General features: G+C 38.7%; 1 long non-coding RNA gene across 1 annotated transcript; it reads left to right on the top strand.

Annotated features, from left to right (window-relative positions):
- The first annotated feature begins 1095 nt into the window (after positions 1 to 1095).
- Positions 1096 to 3525, top strand: LOC118478849. The gene is made up of 2 exons (XR_004859315.1): positions 1096 to 1157; positions 2987 to 3525. It is a non-coding gene; the product is annotated as an uncharacterized LOC118478849 (long non-coding RNA).
- Positions 3526 to 6515: the final 2990 nt, after the last annotated feature.

Genomic DNA, 6515 nt, shown 5'->3' with positions numbered 1-6515 from the left:
GGGTGCACTGTGTAAAACAGTAGTCTTAAATTGATACAAGATACTATCAAAGAAAATTTTGAGTACCCGAATTTCCATTGGTTGTCAAAAGTTCGGATTTAATTTTAAAAAGGAAAAAAAAAACTATTCGTAACCAGATGGCACCTCAGGTTAAACTCGGAGGTCCTTCCTCGAAAACATTCTTACTGTCAATTTCCCAATAAAGCCGTACCATACGCTCCTTTCATCAGGGGCTATGGCTGACTGATGTCACAGGGTAATCAAGGTGAGACGTAGAACTAGATAGAGATGACCGCACACACAGAAAGGTTTCCCGCTAAAGGAACCTAATTTTTTATAACACTTCTTATTGGAGAAAGTATCACCGAGCTGTGAATGAACATACATACCGAATGCATATGTGCACCCGCTAAAAAATCGAGAAAATATCTCATAATTTAAAAGTATTCCTACTTTGAGTAAAACACAATAATAACTCTTAAACCTGCCGTAAGCATAATGGTCTCATGACGTTTTAATAGCAAATTTAAACCCAAAAATCCGAATAACCGAATAGAAAAAAAAATACCAGAGATTGCAATACTATTATTTATTTGATTTCAAATTCGCCTCTCTTGATCTATCTTTTCGTGGCCAGGACTTGATTTTATAGCCATGCCTTGGCCTGATTGTAGAGCAGTAAAAGCCGATGAAAAGAAAACAAATACTGCAACCACGAGTTTATTTGGAGTTCGACCCCCACATCTTTTTTAGATAGACACGACCAGTCTGATTGTTAGCTTATAATATAAACAGTGTCTCTGTCTGCTAAAGAGAGGGGCCCAAAAGGGGGAATTAGGTTCGCTTATGGTGGGAATGAATGTTGCCACACGGCTTATTCGTGATTTCATGAACGTCTATTTAAATTTATAGGGCCCACGGTCTATGGGCGATTTCAACAGTAACGATGTCCAAAATTACGGAAGAGAAGCAATGATTGTTTGATGATGTACTGCAGACGCTTTGCTCCTACCTCCCATGCATACTTTGTGGCAAAAGTGCTACCTTTCACAGCATACGTATAGTCAAAATAATACCTGGCGTAATTCAACCTGATAATAATCTTTTCCTTCTGTTTATGTACTCCACAGGTGATTTGGAACATCGCGGAGACCAAGGTAACTGATTGTCTAACTCGTTAAATCCCTTCATAACTTTCTCTGACTATTACCAATCGAATGTTCTCAAACTTTTACGTCCACATTAGCACAAGTTAAGTCGTTTTGGAGCCAGGTTGCTTCAACGGTTAGAGTTTACGCGGGCTGTATGTCACTGTTTTGCTCCCTAATCTACACAATTAAAAGACTTATTTTAGAGATTGGTTTGTTTGACCCTGCCTGTCAAAGCCAACCCGGACTCAGAGGAATACAACGCCCAAGAAGAAAAATGAGGTTACTCTATGCAGAAAGAACACCGTCCTCTCCACTCGAGAATTAAACTCACGTCTTGTGTATGCGATGATGATCGAGACACCCAAAAGTTTCACCACAGTCGCTGTAACCCTGGCTGTGTTGTTTGTTTCTTTTTGTAAGTGTTTTACGGCGCTCACAACTGCGTAAGGTCATAAGAGCGCGCAGGACACACTAAACATTTTCAGTTGGTAGGAAATTTTGAAATTTTGTCTAGGTGGCAGCCAAAGCTCTTGTCGATTTTAAAACACCAAGGCATCTTTAACGTGCACAATTTGCACACAGGACCTCCGAGACTTTTCGCCTTTGTCCGAGAAGGCTAGGTGTAGATCTTTCCTGCCAGAAGATTAGGGCTGTGGTTGAAAGACAGCTGTAAGAAGGAGCCAAGGAGTAGCAATAGACAAGTTGGAGAAAGAGTCATGAGCCCAGAGGAGGAGGCAAAGGAGATGAGGGGGTGGGGGGCAGAAATTGGAGACGAAAGCAGACGAGAGAGCATTGTTACAGAGCAGGAAAGGTGGTGAAAGGAGACAATTTTAGAAAAGAAAATGTGTCCGTCGCTACCCGGATTCGAAACCGGGACCTTTGAAAGAGAGATGAACACCTTAACCTCTAGGCCACAAGAGCCCCCTGGCTCTGTCATGGATACATACATTCCAAAAGCTAGGCAGAAATACTCAATAACAATAACGTGATATGTTCCCACACGGGAATCGAACTCAGTCCTACTGAGGACAAGTTATAGAGATGATATTTAAGATACATTGTTGAAGCCAGCATAAAAGGGTTCCTTTGGATAAATAAACGGCATTACGTTGGATGAAATATTATGTAAAATTCAGGCTTAAAAAATGAAAATAACACAAAACATCGTCTTTTTAATCGCATTCGTGAGTTATCTAAATCTGTGGACAACTGAAATGCATTTTACTAGATACAGATTTTCACATTCATTAATCACATTTAACAAGTAATACATCGCTTACACCTTCCTTGTGGGTGGTTGGCGGGTGCTCTGGTGTGGTTTGCTCCTTCTTTCCCATCAAACATCTATCGTCCTGCTCTCTCCTCCTTCTTTTTTGTGTATGTTGCTTTCTTGTAACACATCTAATCTTCGGCATTTATATGACCTTATTGTGTTGCAAGTGCCGTAAACCTCTTACAAAAAATAAAACCCACCTTCCTCGATTCCAAACGTATTGACCATGTCACTCCTTTGGGGCTTATCAAAGAAGTCAAGATCTGAAGGGAGGGAAGGATTACTTAGGCTGTCTACAAACTTTAAGTCTACCCCTCAGACAAAGCTGTATCATGTACACACTGCTTTAAGATCGTCCGTCAAGAAACAAAACGACGCACATATCATTCACCATAATTTGCTCAATTGTGTCTTATTTATTATTTTTTTAAACCTGAACTATTTACTCATTTGTCAGTCCATTCGGTCATTTATCGGAGTACAAATTAGAAGTAGTTTTCATGTTGTTTCCATTTGCTAAAACAGCCTATCTAATCGTGTCTTTTAATGCCCACCATTTCAGGGAACGGTTCTCGGGGAAGACATTCACTGTACCCTGGCTTGATCACCGCTGCCGTATCTGTTGTGTTCTCGTGGGCAATGTCTGTGTCGTTTCTGCCAGTGGAAGATGCTGTCATGTCAACCTGACACGTGTGAACACTGAGTGTATGGGACAGAGTCGACGAAGAGTGTAGGAGTAGTTCGGGTTGATTTGTTTTAGGGGGGGGGGGGTTGTTGTTTTTTGTTGGTTTTTGTGTTTTTGTGTTGTTGTTGTTTTGTTTTGTTTTTTGTTTTTTTTGGGGGGTGGGGGAGTTTGTTGTTGTTTGGTTGGGTTTCTTTATTGGAGGAGGTGGAGGGGAGTTGTTGGGGTTTTTTTCTTTTGTTTTGTTATTGTTCTTGTTGTTGCTGCTGTTGTTTGGGGGTGGGGGGTGTAATTGTATGATAGTTGGTGTTTTACTTTTTGATGCTTTTGGAAAACCCTTCACCCATAAAACCCAACTTTTGGAAATGTAATCATCCCTTACATCCTAATATAAAACAGATACGTAATAGAGAAAAACAGGTTGTTTCATTGTTTTATTTAAGGTGTTTTTAAGAAATCGAAAGTTTTGTCTTTAGTTACACCCAGATGCCCCCTTTGTCTCACAGAAGGTAAGAAAATAAGCCCTTACTCTGGATTCGGGTAATAAGGTTCAGCCTTAATTTAAGGCTAGAGTTAACCTTAACCTAATTAAACCCTAAGTTGAACCATAGCTCCAACCGTTACCTGAATCCTAACGCGCATTACCCGAATCCAGCAAATTTGAATAAAACTTTCCAATAAAAGATTGTGTTAAAAGACGGACAAGTACTCAAGTCTCCTCGAGTACTCGAATATTTAGTCCCTGCAAAGAGTCTACATAATAAGAGACAATTTAAAAAGTGTCCTCAAAATTCGGTAGCACCCTCTCCGCAAATGCGCACCCTTTGCGAACAGAGTTACCCTACTTGTGTTTAAAAAATCACAGTGAAACTAGCAAGTTTTTAAATAAATTTCCGAAGAACGCTTTTTTAAAATGGTTACGTTGACCAAAAAAACTCTCCCGGAGGAAGGGGTGATTGTTTTCTTCGTTTAATTTGACTTTAGAATGAAAGGCGAGAGGTCATTAAAAAATTTTTTAAACTAAAACCCCACACTGAACGAGCCGAACTGCTGATGAACATCAGTCGATCTGCGCACGCAAGGAGGTGCTATTCCTATTCTTCTTCTGGAAAAACGAAAGAGAGCTTCAAAACAGACTGCGGCAAAGAGCGGACTTCCGGCGGACACTTTTTTGGCTGAGTATACCATCTTGTTATGTACTATCTTTGGTCCCTGCGTTTATTCGCTCAAGTAGTTTTTAGGTGCTCAAAATTTCGCTTGAAAATAAATCCTCCGAATACTTAGGTCATTACTCAAGTATTTACTTCTTCTTTATTTTAATCCTGTGGGGCTTTTAGTAGAATTAAAGATTTTGCAATTTTCATTGCTTTTGTTTGTTGCTGCATTGTTATTTGGTTTTTTTTTGCATCTTTTTCTTTTTGCACTGTTAAAATCACCTCAATAGTTTTAATAGCATTTGATTGTTGTTTAAACTATTATTCGTTGTTTTTTTTTCCCTTTTTTTGTTGTTCTTTTTTGGGGGGGGGGGTTTGGGGGTGGTGTATCTTTGTTATTTACTTTGTAAAATTTTGTTTACACTTCAACAAAATGATACACTGAGTTTATATTCAGTATTCGGGTATTCGAGTTGTCAAGTCCTCAATCGAGTATTTCATAATTATTCGCAATCGAACTCGAGTAAAAAAAAAACAACTGGTCTCGCATTCCCTTAATTGTCGTATCTGTGTCTGTCATGTGCTGCTGACGTAGCCTGTGTCTGTGACTGCCTAGCTTTTTTCTTCTTTTTTTTTCTTTTTTTTTCTTTTTTTTTTAACCTTCAATTTATCGGCAGCTCACCATGCCTTCTTGTGACCTTTTTTGACGCCTCGGGTCACGGTGTTAGCGAGTGACCCTGGCCTTAAGACGTATCCAAACCACGTCATATTTTGTTGCTTCGCGGTTATATAATACAGTTCTTTGTAGTCCCTATCGACTGCTTAGAGTAAGGCTCCAGGGTCGCCAGATCATTTTCAGACTCCCAGCCAAATTCGTGTGAAAAAGAAAACGCCAAAACTTGAATAAAACTGCCAAACTCTGACTTGTATGAAAATGTTTCTGTTTTACTTGAGGGGAAGGTCAACTTTTATCGATCATCAGCGGCTGTCGTCAATTCTGATTAGACATTCGGGGAATAAGAAGAAAAAAAAAATAAAGAAACTGCCAAATTGCCAAAACAATTTCTTCCCGCCAAACGACTTTTAAAAAACTGCCAGAATTCCGATCCTTAACAGGGACTCTGCCAAACTGACAACCCTGTGTATGATGGAGATTTTATGAATTACTTGTTTCTTTCTTTATTTATCTATTTATTTATTTATTTATTTATTTACTTATTTATATACGTATTTATTTATTTGTTGTTGTTGTTTTTGTTTTGTTTTTGGGGGGGGGGGGGGGGGGCGTTCAAAATTTGTTTTGTTTTTAGTTTTTTGTTTTTTATGCTGGGTTTTTTCGTTTGTGTTCTTGTTTTTTTGTTTTTTTATGCTGTTTTTTTTCGTTTGTGTTTTTGTTTTTCCTCCACATTTATACACAGTTCATTGCAGTCCCTATGTTTTGCTGTTTTACATGTACCGTTCTTGAGCATTGCTATGTTTTCTTGCTTCATGATTATACACAGTTTTTGCACGCCCTATGTTCCATAGATTCACAGTTACACACAGTTTTTGTACGCCCTATGTTCCATAGAGTCACAGATATACACAGTTTTTGTACGCCCTATGTTCCATAGATTTACAGATATACACAGTTTTTGTACGCCCTATGTTCCATAGATTCACAGTTATATACAGTTCTTTTACGTCTTATGTTCCATAGAGTCACAGATATACACAGTTTTTGTACGCCCTATGTTCCATAGATTCACAGATATACACAGTTTTTGTACGCCCTATGTTCCATAGATTCACAGTTATACACAGTTTTTGTACGCCGTATGTTCCATAGATTCACAGTTATACACAGTTTTGTACGTCCTATGTTCCGTAGATTCACAGTTATACACAGTTTTTGTACGCCCTATGTTCCATAGATTCACAGTTATACAGCGCTCATATGACCTTAGCAGTTGCGAGCGCCGTAAAACCTTATACTATACATACATACATACAGTTATACACAGTTTTTGTACGCCCTATGTTCCATAGATTCACAGTTATACAGCGCTCATATGACCTTAGCAGTTGCGAGCGCCGTAAAACCTTATACTATACATACATACATACAGTTATACACAGTTTTTGTACGCCCTATGTTCCATAGATTCACAGTTATACACAGTTCTTTGTTTGTAGTACTTATGCTTGTTGCTTATTAGATATGTGTAGTTCTTTGTTGTACCCTTGCTTTGCTGCTTTATAACAATAATAATAAT

This window comes from Aplysia californica, unplaced genomic scaffold (genome assembly GCF_000002075.1).
Source record: "Aplysia californica isolate F4 #8 unplaced genomic scaffold, AplCal3.0 scaffold01052, whole genome shotgun sequence".
Taxonomy (NCBI): Eukaryota; Metazoa; Mollusca; class Gastropoda; order Aplysiida; family Aplysiidae; genus Aplysia; species Aplysia californica.
Note: the sequence above shows the minus strand (reverse complement) of the source record. Positions and strands in the feature narration are given on the sequence as shown.